The sequence below is a fragment of the Triplophysa rosa genome, linkage group LG8 (genome assembly GCF_024868665.1).
Source record: "Triplophysa rosa linkage group LG8, Trosa_1v2, whole genome shotgun sequence".
Taxonomy (NCBI): domain Eukaryota; kingdom Metazoa; phylum Chordata; class Actinopteri; order Cypriniformes; family Nemacheilidae; genus Triplophysa; species Triplophysa rosa.
This window is the reverse complement of record NC_079897.1, coordinates 22,275,835-22,290,911: the sequence shown is the minus strand read 5'-3', so window position 1 is coordinate 22,290,911 and position 15,077 is coordinate 22,275,835. Positions and strand designations below refer to the sequence as shown.

Below are 15,077 nucleotides of genomic sequence, written 5' to 3'. Positions count from 1 at the left end.
GAGCCATACACATTTTCATTTTAAAAACATGCAGTGAAGCAGTCTAGTCATTTATCCAGCACTAACTCTGATGAGTGCAATTCAGATGTGCTCTTTATAGCCGCCTATAAAAAGGGACTGCGAAACAAAACACAAACAAACCCCGAAAAATTCCTACAGTCTCTTAAAGGTCACCGTCATGCGACCAATATAAAACACATAATCCACTTTCTTTTCTGTCCAAAGTCACATTCCTTCCCTTTGACAAAGTCGATAACGCTAAACACCTGAAAATAAGTCATTTCCCCCTCCGTTCTGCTCTCTTTCGCCTGACGTCTTCATGTTTGTCTTTCCATTTAAGCGTGTTAACTCGCTCCCGTTCTGGGAGTTTGAAATTTTGTGAACTTTCCAAAAAGAAAATCTTCAGTTCCAGGATCCACTCACAGGCTGCTAATCATTGCAAGAGAATGTGGTTTTCTTTATGCAACGTTTATACAAAACCACACACTCCTTAAATCAGATCCCATACTCTAAATTCATTAGAGGGTGATGGAAGCAACACAAATGGCTACATAATACCCAATATCAAGTTATCTATGTATGAACAACGCTTTATCTTCCCCCACAAGGGAAAGACGGGTTAAAGTTAAGCCTTTTCCGAGGCATTCTGGGAAATGTGCATGTTATAAACGAGCCCTGAGACTTTAAAACCAGATTAGAAAGTTGAAGCTGCACTACAATTCCAGCCCAAGCAGGTAATCAATGCGGCAGGAAGAGTTGTTCCATTATAAAGTGATTAAGAGATCATTTAAAGCACAATCTGGAGCAACCCCAAAACCACCACCCTGGACTGAGACAATCAATAACCTGTATGTATGGAGAACAGTAATTAAAAAGGAAAGCCGCGACCTCCATTCGAAATGCAGGTTGGCATTAGGGAAGGCGAGGGAGATTAGGATGGAGGCTGGCGAACGAAAGACGTGTTCTTGCCCGTGGATGCGAGCTTAGCTTTGAATTCCAGCATACCAATGTGACGGGCACAAAAAGGTGTCTGTGTGGCAGAGCCTGGAGGCTGGGGGTCTGACTGAATATTCAAATGAGCAAAAGAGGGTTATCATGACTCTGTAATCGGGGTGGGAAGGAGAGCGTGAAAAAAAACTATAAACAATAACACACGTCAGTGATTTCATGCTGTTAATATTCGGTCTCCATTTAGCTCCCATTACTCAGCTGGGTTTATGTCCTTACAAGACAGCAGTGTGTGCTTTTGTCTCTCATGTGAATCACAGAGTATGAGTGTGTATGTAGTAGACCTACATTTGTTTATAAAAGCGACAAAAATAATAATGCTAAAGGTGCTGCTTGTAAAAATTAGGAGGATCTATGGGCAGAAATGCAATATAATATACATAACTATGTCTTTAGAGGTGCAGTGTTTCCCATACAATGCATTTACTTGGGTGGTCCGCCCAGGTTCATTAATGGCCGCCCAAGTATATTTGGCATCACATTATGTCATTTCTCATCCATCCGTGATAATGACTGTATCTGTGATCGATTAACTAGTGGATAAACAGCGCTTCCGCGTCTTCTCTCTTTCCTGACTTGTTTGGTGTGAGTGGCGCATGCTCGTCCTCCTCTTCCGTGTTCGCATGAGCTCCATGTGTGTGCGAGCCCTCGGCTGTCACTTGCATTTAAAATCAAAGAAGCGTTCATAATACAGCAACACATTGTCGAGAAAGGGCAAACAGCATATAGCCGCTCTATAATGTAGATGTACTGTATTGTGATTTTATTGTGCATTTATAATATAATAATAATATATTTTTGCAGCAGTTAAAGTGACTGCTGGTGGCATTCAATTGTAAAATACAGTATGTGAAAGATCAGAGAGTAGAAGAAAAATAGATAACAAGTAACACAAGTAACAAGTAACAACTGATAACAGATAACACTAACACGACGTGATGACGTCACAAATATGCTACTTAGTTTCATGACGTCACCATAGCCACAAGTCTGTCAAAATCCTGTGGGAAACACTGAGAGGTGCATAATGTGTGACCGTCCATAATGAAGCGTTATGCTTATATTACCTTAGAACGGGATATTTCTATCTACATACGGGTCCCCTTACATGGAATTGTTTCTACACTAGCCCCAAACGGACAAACTGCTCTACAGAGGGCGTTTCGTAAATATGTTATCTCCTTCGGCAAAAAACGTGATGACATCTTTGTCCTGTGTCAGCCATCGTAGTGCTATTAAAGTGAGGGGCAAGCGGTGTAGTGAGACAGTGGATGCAATTCGCAACTTCACCGCTAGATGCTGCTAAAATCTCCACATTGCTCCTTTAAATACTATAAAGGCAGACATTGCCCTGCACCAAGGTTACTAAAATGATATTAATATTAATAATAATAATATTTCGGTTTATTGAAATCGAATTAAATATCGGTCTTAATATTATTTGAATAACTAAAAGAATAATAGAAATGTTGCCTCAGCACTAAAATTTTACCTGAAAATGAATAGAAACTAAACTATAGCTAAAATAAATTAAACTTAATATAGCAATATAACATATAAACTAATAAATAATAAAATGACAAAAGCTCATAACATAATTGCTCAAATTAAACAACAATACAAAAAAAAGAATTCAAAATATTAATAAAACTACAATAAAACTAAAAACAAGACTATAATAACTCTGCACTGCACTTGTTGATAAAATGGTTTAATTCTTTTAAAAAGTATTTATTAACAACTTAATACATTTCATTTACATATAACTAAAATAACACAAAAATAACTACAAATTTCATTTTAATTTTATACAAGCGTCTTAGCATCTTTTCTGTCAATTACATCAGAAAATCATTTGACTCCTGCTATACTCCTTACTGTATATAAACAAACACCTTTTTCTGTATAAGTAATCTTCTTAAGTAATTGTCTTAGGTTAAAACTAAGAACTTTGTTAGGCTTTCTAAGCTATAAACCTCCAACTGATGACAATTACACATCTATGTGGCAAGCGCACAGTTGATGTCCATAGAGCTTAACTTGTATTTAACCCAGAATATTCTTTTCTTTCCAGTGCTCATTGCCCTGGCCGACTAAGGTCCGATTCACATTTCGCGTCTAAAACCGCGTGGAAACCGCGAGCTGCACTGCGTTCTCCTTTTTTTCCAAAGCGCCTGGACTTTGCGCTCTCCTAGCGTCTGTCGTCGCTAAGCAACCATGGGCCACGATAGCTGTTGAGACGAGGAGGTATAAACAAAGGATATACTGTATGGATTATATGCACTGAAAATACCTTGCAATAACTCTGCTACTAGATTTAGTTATGCTGTGATCATCCGTGTCTCCATCTTCATTGAGCTTGTCTATATGGCTGGTTGGTTCTTGTCACATGACCTGCGGTGCGCTTGCGGCTTTCTAAAAAGTTGAGATTTTTTCATCTTGATGCGCCTGAAAAAAAGAGCGCGTCGCACCGCATGCACGTCGCCCCCTATGCGCGCCTGCCGCGAGTCTACATATAAAATAACGAATATGCGTGCGTAAAAGACACGAAATGTGAATTGCCTTCAAAAGCCTTCAAAAGGACACGAGGATTTAATAATAAAAAATATATATAGCGGTCATGGTAACAAAAATCCTTGCTTTGGACATCTGTTATACTCCAGCCCCTACAAGTCACCGATTACACGCACAGAAATAAATGAAACACCAGAAATGTTGCGTGTAGTGAACAAAGCTGTTGTACTCCGCACGAGACCCGCTTTTCTTTTCTCTGCGTTTAATGCATCCTAATTTGCAAACATATCTCTGTCTTTGTGTAGTATCTGGACACGCTCCATCTCAGCGTGCTTTGCAGGAGTGGCCAGTTCTCTGCGTCTCTCCATCTGTGGCTGCTGTGGTTCTGCTCGAGATGTTTGACAAGAGGTTAAAGTTTCAGAGAAATGGCTTACAAAGCTGCTGGAGGCCAGGCAGCCCATCCAAGGGCAGAAGGAAACCGAGGGCCGAGGCCTGTATTTCATCCAACGTGAAGTCCGACGCACACTCTTGCTCTCTCTCTCAGCTTGCATCACTGTTTTTTTTCAATTGAGTTCGGTGCTTTCTCACTCGGCATTTGCAGCCTCGTGCTAGACCTGCTGGTAGTAACACCACTTGCCTCCAGACAGTTTGAATGGGTTTTTGGATTCTGGAGTGATTCTAAGAAGCAGCAGAATTGCCTTAAGTGTGAATGTGTGACAGATTAGCATTGTCGACCACCAACAACTGGATAACAGGGTTTAGCGTGACGATGCCATACATTACGACAGATTATGGTGGACCAACGTATACATCATGAACTCTCAGGTGTAATCTTGGACCTTTCGAGCTATTCGGCATTCCTGTAGCAAATATAAACCTGCTAAAAAACGTCCCATAAACGAGTGCCACGATCCATCTACCGCACTCTCTGCGGAAGCGCTCTCACATCCCCGCAGCGTAACCGTAAGAGGTTCATAATAGCTACTAGCTAGAATGGCATAACCCACCCAGGAAGAGGGAGCCAGGTTTGAAGGCCAAGGCCCACTGATCGTGATGCCATGCTAGGGCTGACTGCCCCCGCAAGAAGGGCTGCGTAATAGATGATGCCGAGGCCCCAGGTCTGGCAGGTAATAATTCACTCCCTAGGGGTACGAAACCCCTCACTGGACTCAGGCAGCCAGGCAGGAACAAACAGCTCCGATTCTACAGCGCCCCACAGCCTCTCTCAACAGCCTCATAGCCTTCTCTCCAGGTATGTCTAGCAGCTATTGGCTACCCTGTTGCTATGGGTTACAACAATCAACATGAAATATGAGGGGCCATTATGGTGCCGAGTGAACTCCCTAGGGTAACTAATTGAAAGTGATCTATTGTGTCTCACAGCCAGTCTAGAACAGGTACATGTAGCCATTTAGTCCAGATTCACATAAATGAATAGATTCGGTTCGGAAATGAACTTGCGTTTGTTCCTTTCCAGAGTTTCAATCCATCATAAAAATGGCTGTGAATAACTAAACCAAGAAAAAAAGTCTTAAAAGTAAATTGCCTTTGTCTGATGAAATAGGAAAAAGACAAAGGTAGATGATGGCTTTGATCCAATCGTAGCACCGAGGCTATTTTAGCTCTCATTACCCTAAGAGCCATTACGAGCTCACAGCCATCCGCAGCACGCAGTTAGCGTAACATCATTTGGGGCAAAACTACAGCAACGGAAATTGGAAATAAAATTACACCCCAGGCTACATGCATCATTACCTCTGCCCAGAGGCAGCCATGATGGGGTAAGATAAAACAAGAGGTAAATTTAAGATTGGAGGGGGAAATGCCGTGTGTCTGACTACAGAGACCTCCAAATGCAAATAAACCTGCACAAGATGAGCAGGTCAATGATTATAGTTGATATTAAAACCAAGGACTAGATAGTAACTGTGATCACTTCGATTTGAAGGAATGAGATCGGGTTGCCAGATTGTTTTGCCTTAAATGAAAAGCAATCGAAACACAAACAGAATGCCAGAGATAATCTACATCATCACGCTTCGATTTGCTGTTTGACCATTTATACAGAACCTGTATACAAAAAAATTCACCCATCGCCATTTAAGTGACTTCTATACCTACAAGAAAAACAAAACACAAATTTTTCAAAAATTGCAATGAGACAGCGGTGACCTCGAGCAACAGTCATGAAAACAGGGTGATGACAACACATGCAAGTGACTGCACGCAACAACGATTTTAACTAATCTAACTAATCAGTCCTAAAATCAGTTAAGTAAGACACAGAAAAAATCTTTTAAAAGAAAAAACAGCCCAGTCTCTAGCTGTACTCACCACAATGCTTGAGCTCATTAACATTGTACTTGGGCCACCAGAATCACTGGTTGGAGAGCACTTATATTGGAATTATGAACCAAAGCCACCCATTAAATAACAGTTGTCAAGCCTTTAAAAAAGAAAGGAAATTCAGGAAAATGTATAATGCTAGCCCAGCGAGCTATTCATTATTCAATAAGTCTTAGATGATTTAAGACAACCTCGGGCTGGATGACAGAAATATACCTCCTGCAGCCGGAAGGATGAATCCTGCCTATGGTCTGGCTTAGGGCTGATTTTGTCAGGGACGAAAAAAAAAATGCTTAAAAGCGATCCATGGCTCTTAAGTACTTTAAACGCAGTTAATCTGTAACAGCGCTTTGTTATTTTATCCTACGAAAACGGAGATCATTTTGGCACAATAGCAAAATGCGCTTCGTTTATGTTTGTTCATAAAGAGACAAAGAAAACAAAATGAGTTAGATATTCTGAATGCATCCTACACTCACAAGAGATCTAATATGAAATTCTTATTTACAAAGCCAATAACTGTAGTAACATTACCATGTTAAACGTTTGCACGCGCAATTACGCAGCCTTTTAAATTGCTCCGTCCAACATACAGCTGCCAGGTGTGCAACACGCTACAAAAATACTGCGCTCTTAGCATAGGGTTATTAAACTACAGCGACCAGAACCAAAAACAAGCATTTAAAGCTTTCGGGAGCTGGATACGACGCTGTCTGCGTGTATTCAGTTCTCTAGCGCACTGAAAGTGCTGTGCGTGCGATCTAAACAACTGGACGCTTTTCGTGTGAGGATCTTAAGTCTTTCACGTGCAAAGACATACAGCAACCGCAAATACAGGTTAAACTGGAAAACGAGTCTAAGACAAATCCATGGCATCAAAGTGGCCAGCGTGAGTCATACGATGTCAACAACGTTGTCACAGCATTAGAAACATTAAATGCAGACAACCCACTACATGTTCAGTGCAGAGCAATGCCCAGATCTGTGGAGACATTATTGGATCTGTGCGTACATACGTATGACAACCACCTAAAACGTGCAAAACTAACAGGAGCCATAATTCATATCACAGCCGCGCTGTTTGTTACAATAAAACTGCCATTATGTCGACACACTGCAATATTCACAGACCTGAAATTCTCCCCAAACTCTGCAAAATATCGCAGTGTGTTTTCATCCAACGCAAACTTCGCCGACTGTCACGGTACAGAGTTCAGATCAAATTGGAGAAGATCGCAAGGGGCAAACTTCTAAGGATGAAGAAAACAGCCCGTTTAACGTTACCTTTGTTTCTTTTAATGTTCCTTTGTGTGCGTGTACAGGACGCTGATTCCTCGCAGGCTCGAAGCTCGTCCGTATTAAAACACAGACGGAACAGAAAATCGGATGGTTTGTTTAGCGTTTCCCCAATAGGTTTGTTTTCTTCGTTAATCGCATCGGTAAACCCCTCGGCGCACACACAGTTGACACACGCCTATGAAAAAGCAAGACTGCGCTAAAACTCTATTACATTGACAACGATCGCTCCTAAGACACGCCCCCTGGTTGAGTGACATGTAGGTTATCCAATCGTAACCCGCCGAAGTGTTTGGATGTTTCTCTTTAAAAGTTTCACTAAAGCCCCGCCCAGAACGTTCCCTGTATGAACTCCTCGACTACATGACTATTAATCCATCCAGTACATTTCCAAAATAGCTAGTGTGGTTGGACTCTGATGGCCAATGGTGTAATAGCATTAAGAGTTACCTCATGAAATGAATGCATTTGTTCCACTATGTGGATTTGTAACAGTGTTTGTCTGTTGGTTGTAGGCACATTCTTTGGAAAGCAAACAGTCAGCGGCGTGGCTTTGGAGCCAGAGGTACTCTGGGATAACGCAGAGAGGAGATCAACTTGGTTCAGTGGGCACTTTTAGAGGGCTCAGCTCTCCCTTGACAAGAGATTTCCAGCAGAGCTTAGCCATGGACCATAAAACCTGGGTGTTCTGCCATGGTCAGACACTTGGGTCCCCAGCCATGGGATGTTGTCTTTTTGACCTTTATATAGATATTTTTGTATCATAAATATAAAAGTATTGTTTAATTTCTGGTTTGGGGAGAGGGTGTAGTACATCAAGCATGCTCGACAGGTTTAAAGGTGAAAGAAATGAATGAGAAAACGCGTGCCAAACTGTTTAAGTGGTTTCAGAACTTTAAGTCCAAATGGTCATATTATCTTTATGTTTTGCGTGTTCTTGCTTTTCATGGACCATGTTTTTCTTTTGGTTGGTTTGGAGTGTTTACAGACAGATTTATCTGAGTAATTTCTTTTGGCGGTTGGATGTTTGCTAAAAGCCCAGTAACTGTGGTGAGCCTACTGGAAAAGGAACAAATCCAAATTCATTCCCTGTAGATCTGCCTATAAGCTCTGCAATATCCTTCAATGAAATATGGGCTCTGCTTACTGTTCTGTACATGTTGGCAAAATGTCTTCCTCTTGACCTGCCACTGTAAGTGAGCCATCAAGAGAGTCATGTGATGAAGAGAATTGTTTTGCTTCTGGTTTGTGTGTAATTTTTTGGTGGATCTATTGACTGAAATGCAATATAATATACATAACTATTTTTTCACAGGTGTATAAAGACCTTACACAATGAAGTGTTATGTTTTTATTACCTTGAATGAGCTATTTCTATCTACATACACCGTGAGTCCCTTGCATGAAATTAGTAAAAAAACGGAAATTTCTGTAAACTGGAATTCAATTGAATTCAGTTTTATTTATATAGCGCTTTTCACAATGTTTCATTGTTGTAAAGCAGCTTTACAGGAAGAAAGACAAAATATACAAAAGTTAGTATTAGTATTAAAATAACAAGGGTCCATCTTTGCTCTTGATTGTTGACGGAGATTGCCTGGGCTGGAGCTGCAATTTCAAGTTAAGTTTACAGGAGGATATCGCACACATGAAGTCATGAAGTTCTCGCATGAGGATGGCACGTGACCATCAGCTGGTGCTGGTGTAATGTGTAGTTACAGTAAAACAGAAATATTAATAATATTATATAACTGTAAAAAAAAGAAATCTTGTTTAAAGAAACAGACATTTTCTGGCAGCTGGGGCGCCAGAAATAAACTGTAAAATTACAATTTCCCCCTGTAAAAAATCCCCCGTTTTTCTTGTAAATTTGCAGTCCTTTTCTGTAATTTTACGTTTTTTGACTGTATTTCAAAAATACATAAAAAAATCTAAATTACAGTGTTTTTACAGTGATGGTAGAAACAAATGCTGTGAAATAATGTTCTTTTTACAAACAAAGGTCACCTATTAGTAGAAATTCAACAAGTTTTCCTTCTTTTTGCATAACCAAGTAAATAGGCTTTGAATGCTGAGCCCCACTGACGCTAACATGTTAACATTCGTTCAAACATTCAGTCTTCACTATCATTGCCAACATGGACACAAAACCTCAAAGTGCTGTGTGGTTTATCATATGACCTGCCCACACTGTGTTTATACACACACACATAAACACACACCGACTTGCTGGCTTCACATCCTGTTGCTGTCAGCATCTCAAGCAAATCATGTGGTTAGTAATCCAGAAGACTCCTTCCAGTGTTCCAGGCCAAAAACACACACACACCGTTAGGTCTATGAACTCTATTGCTTGATAACATGAAATGCTTACCTTCAGTTGTGTGTTTTCACATTCACTTTAAAACTTTTATTTAAATGGGTCATATTATATTGAATGTTATCCCTGCGGTCCATGTATAATGTTAGTACATTTATCATTATGTTCCTTATGACCATTTTTCATCCTCTTTCTGACCCTTAAAATTAAGCAGGCCATTTTATGTGGCTTTGCCTTTAGGAGTTTGATACAAACAACTTCATTCGCATGTGAAATGAGATACGCTGTTGTGCTGCACTTACTTATGAGCTGTTGGTTAACTGTCAAGTCCAATACAAGTATTTAGCCGAAGCATCCTTAGAAAACAGCCCTTTAGCCAAGACTGCTTTACATTGTGGCAGGGACATAAAACAATCCTAAAATCTCTGATTTTGACAATTTGTGCTGCATGTTTTAGCATAGATTAATTTGTCAAACTTCCACAATGTGAAGCAGACATGGGACTTTGTTAAAAACACAGTTTTTGTATGCGTCAGATCAGCTTCGGATTGAATTTGACTAATGACACTTCATTTTCACAGACTATCCAAAACTTCACACTATCATTATACATCAAGACAATTATCTCAATTCAGCACAAATGACTTGTTTTCAACAATACAGTGGGTTCCAAAAGCATGACCACATTACAAATATGAGTTTCAGAAACATTATGATATAAAATGAATAAGGAACAATGAAAATGATTAAAATGAAGAAAAACAAAATTTGTGAGATGTTAAAAGCTTCTATTAAAGTAACCCTTGGAGCCTTGCAGCATCCATGATTGTAGGCCAATCCATAATTGTAGAAATAGATACAAACACACAAAAACAGATCTACAAAAACATGAACAAAGAATGAAGTATATAACATGACGCGTCAAGCAATAATCTTGTGTATGACTCACTTGAACAAAAAGGCAAAAGGAAACTGACACAAAAGCTAACATATCAGCATCATTTCTATTTGAAGCATATTTTTTATTATTGTTCAGGCTGAGGTCTTTCCTTTTAGCATCCTCTTCTCTCTGTCTACTTGTTCTATTTCCAGAACATTCAGATTCAATTGGCAGACGGTGTATCAGTGTAACAGCTCAGTTTTGCTGTGTCTCATTAACGGTGCTTCTTTCATTGCAGCGTATTACAAACGCGAGCACAGCAAAATCGCAATGTGTCAGCGGGTCTGACCTCCACAGCGGCCACTTTTATTAATGAGAATATCCAAACCTGCCTCAGGTCAAATATAAGCTTTTATCTGTTTATTTGTTCACCTCAAATCTAACAACGTAACAAAGGCTGAGATGAGTTCCAGGGGTTTAGAATCAATGGAGTAGTTTGGATGTCAAATAAAGAAATGTAGCCAACTTGAACGTAGGTCTTTTAAATGTCCAGTTTTTAGATTTAGCAGCATCTAGCGTTGAGGTTGCGACTTGCAACCAACGGATCACTCCACCCTTCCCTTTTGAAGCACTAAGGATGCTGACACAGGACTAATATGTTGTCACGTCTTCGCTTCTTTGCCGAAGGAGGGCAGTTGGTTGACAAATAGCTAGCAAGCTTTAAACAACTTAACAAGCCCAAACCATGATCTTATCCATGATGTGCCTCTATTAAGCACCCAGCTGTCAGGAGAAGTGAGGTCATAAGATGAAGTGTCATTTCATGTCAAAGTATACTGTACACTGTAATTTGACCGTTTTGTTTTATTATTGATATTGTTTTATTTTACAGAATTTTCACGTATTTATTTACAAGACGGACAAACATTTTTATTTTACAGTATTTTTCTGTCACCCAGCTGGCAAAATATATGTTTGCATTTTATTTTTGTGGATCAGGTCTGAAACAGTGCTTTTGTTCTAAAACAAAATGTATCAACAAGTGTCTTCTGTCACCTTCAGCTATCCGTTAAGACGTATGGAATTCAATTACGTACTGTGTGTGCGAGCATTGCATTCACATTCAGCTGAAGAAAATGAGTTGACCCCGAAGAGCAGTTTGGTGCACCAAATCTAAATTCCCCTCATCTCTCAAAGTCAAAATTACATATCATACTCTATGAACTCTTCGAAGCTGAACTTCCTCATTTGACTAGACAGCGATGGCATTTTCCAGCATCTGCAATGATTTGTTGTCTAAATGCGGTTTTCGGTAGCAGCGTTGTTGTTGCTCTTGGAAGAACCAGATTATTGTCTAGTTTAAGGGGCAGTTGTGGCCTAATGGTTAGAGAGTCGGACTCATGACCAGAAGGTTGCCGGTTCGATTCCCAGGGCCGGCGGGTAACAACTGAGGTGCCCTTGAGCAAGGCACCTTATCCCTACTTGCTCCCCGGGCGCTGTAGTGATAGCTGCCCACTGCTCCGGGGGTACGTGTGTTCACTACTCTCTGGATGGGTTAAATGCAGAGGTCACATTTCGTTGCCTTGTACTTGTACATGTGCAATGACAATAAATTGAATCCAAATCCAAATCCAAATTGTCTAGTTTAAGTGGGTTAAAATATTATGTGTCTACTATGTGTCTACAGCTCACACTCTCTCTCTCTCTCTTTCTCTTTCTCTTTCTCTTTCTCTCTGGACTAAAAACCCTGGGGCACATAAATGATAATAAGGAAGATTTTTGGTAAGCGTGAGGTCAGGCGGCCGGGTCAGCGCTGCTCTGCCTCTGGGTCTACGTGTCATCCAGGTTCAGCGTCTCTAAAGCCTAGCTTCCACTAGTTTATCTGCTGTCCTACTGCATAGTCTGCTTTAGGCATCACTGTCTTTTCAAGCCAATATAAAGACTGCAAAATGATGCTCTCGTTTACAAGTTAATCATACACAGAACATAATTCTGTGACTTTAACCGAATTTTCATCAGCGCCTCCTGGACATGCTGCCAAGTCAAGTAATGGGGTTCAAGAGACAGTCTGACTCTGAAGTTATTTCAGTGATTAATCAAACAATCTTCCATATGCTGCACACATCGCTGTGCATTGCCTGTAATAACAGACACCTTCTGCTTGGTTCTGAAATGAAAACATCTATACTAGGACTGAGGGCCATGATGGTTGACCGATTTCACAACAGTCATTAGTGACATCACAGTATATTATTTCTTATATGTTTTGATATTTTTAGCTTGGGTTTTTTAAAGGTCCAGTGCTCTGTACAGCAATTTGTCCTTTTAGGGCTACAGTAGAAACAACATGGCAAATTGAACCCACGGTGTATGTACTGTAGATAGCTCATTCTAAGGTAATAAAAACATAACGCTTCATTATATAAAGTCTTTTATATAACTATGTCTTCAGAGGTGTATAAAGCAATAAGCCCAAAGAAGCAGTGGGTTACAGTGCATTTTATAACAGCTAAGGGCGTTGTGGCACGACGCGAAGCGGAGCAAGGTTTCATAAAATAAAGTAAATAAAATGATATTCAGTCTATGTTATGCAGTCAGCCATTATAAATTGGGGTATTTTATAACGGCTTAGAATTCGGCTCAGCCAATCAGAATCAAGGACCAGAACTGACCGTTTTATAAATAGTTATAAAAAAAGTTACACATTGGACCTTTAACGAGTAGAACACGCTCCTGCTAACAGAAGTAAATCCCTAATAGCTATCACACAGATTACCTATAAATCAAACAAAAAGAAAAGTCATCTAATCAACATTCAACCGCATTCAATACCCGACACATATGCAAGACCATGTATTCAATAATCATCTAATGAGTCCCTAGTATAATGAGTGTCTGTACAGCAGGGGGAGGTCAGCGGATGGACACAGCCGGCGTGAATACGTGTGAGGATAGAGAGAGGGGGCCTGTGGGCCTGGCTGGGGGCCGCAAGGTGACACGGTGTTAATGAAATCAAAGCCGAAGGATGGATGGAGCTATTAATAAGGGTGTTAGAGGTCCTAACAGGATCCTCCACATTGAACCCGTGTTGGTACGGACTCACTGCACATCAGAGCCTCTTTATGTTTATTGCCCAGAGCCCCGCTACAGAAGACTAAATAGGCTGTCAGGGGACGCCAACCCTCCCCTCTTCACTCTTGTGACAGCAATTAAAGGCAGAACAGGATGGCGGGAAAAGCTTCCCGTTCCCACAGGTGACAGCTACGATGACACCTCACCGTTCCTCAGGTGTGTTCTGTGGCTGACAGATAATCCAGACGCAGCAGGACGGAAGGGTGCAAACGCAGAGTGACATCTGTGAGGTTTTTGTAGATGCAGCTATTTGTAGACGATGCCTCGCAATATGGCTCCCAGCTCTCCGTAATAACCAACGCACTCAACCCCACGCAAACCCGGAGCAGAAAAACAGAGGTGCAATCTGACGAGACAATCTGTACAATCTCACTCAATCTGCTCGACGTAATCACATTCGGATATGCCAAAGATTTCCGGCGTTCCTAAATGCCGCTGTTCACGTTCTCCGGGTTGGCAGACACTCGATGTACGGACGCGTCACGCATCTAAAGATACTTCACAGGAAAGAATTACAGAGACGATTCTACACGCTATACATCTGCGTGACAATGGGGTGCTGTCTAAGGGATGTCATTTACATTGGATGCCTGAACTGAAGACGCGTGTGTATAAATATTCCCTTCTGTCCTTGTCGGAGGGCTAAGCGACAACATGGAAAGATGCAAGTAAGATAGTGAGGTAGACATGGTACCTTCAACCCTGAATATTCATTACCAGTGTAAGTGACAAAGGTAATCTATCAGTTGAGTCAACGCGGGTTGTTATTTGCATGGCTTCACCTTGATAAGAACTGCCACTAACCTTCTTTGTCACTGACACTTTTCTTTAAAATGCAGAAAGTGCTCCGCACTGTGCATGTACTGTAGACACGTGTTCGGTTGACACGTCCTTTTCCATAAAAATGGATGAATTATTATTGACATGAACACTAGAAAAATAATACAAACAAACAAATCTCTTTTTAAAAGTATAGTTCACCCAAAAATGAATATTCTTGCATCATTTCCTCAGCCTCCTGTCGTTCCAAAACCATACAAAAGAACAACATTTTATATTAATTTAATAAAACCCCAAAACACAAAATAATATATAAAAAGAAAAAGATATTAATATTAATAATTAATTTTTTATACATTTAAAAAAAAACACAAATAATATATACAAAGAAAAATATATAAATATTAATAATTTACTTTTTTATCAATTGAATAAAATCCCTAAACACAAAATAATATATACAAAGAAAAATATATATATATTAATAATTTACCTTTTTATCATTGAATAAAACCCCTAAACACAAAATAATATATACAAAGAAAAATATATAAGTATTAATAATTTACTTTTTTATCAATTGAATAAAACCCCTAAACACAAAATAATATATACAAAGAAAAATATATAAATATTAAACTTTAAAAAATAAATTTCATGAAACCCCAAAAAATAAAATAAAGAAAAAATATATAAATGTTATTAAAAAATGTTTTAATAAATTTACTAAAACCCCCAAACACAGAATAATATATATACAAAAAAAAATATATAAATGTGACCCTGGACAACAAATTATTC

General features: G+C 39.7%; 1 protein-coding gene across 3 annotated transcripts in view; it reads right to left on the bottom strand.

Annotated features, from left to right (window-relative positions):
* Positions 1–7,374, bottom strand: part of sema6e (sema domain, transmembrane domain (TM), and cytoplasmic domain, (semaphorin) 6E) — a 119,352-nt gene extending 111,978 nt beyond the window's left edge. For 2 of the 3 annotated variants that reach the window (XM_057339721.1, XM_057339723.1), the window contains exon 1: positions 7,153–7,374. The gene's annotated coding sequence lies outside the window, so the exon portion shown is untranslated. The remainder of the gene's footprint in view (positions 1–7,152) is intronic. The other variant, XM_057339725.1, reaches the window with a different exon arrangement.
* Between the last annotated feature and the right edge of the window lie 7,703 nt (positions 7,375–15,077).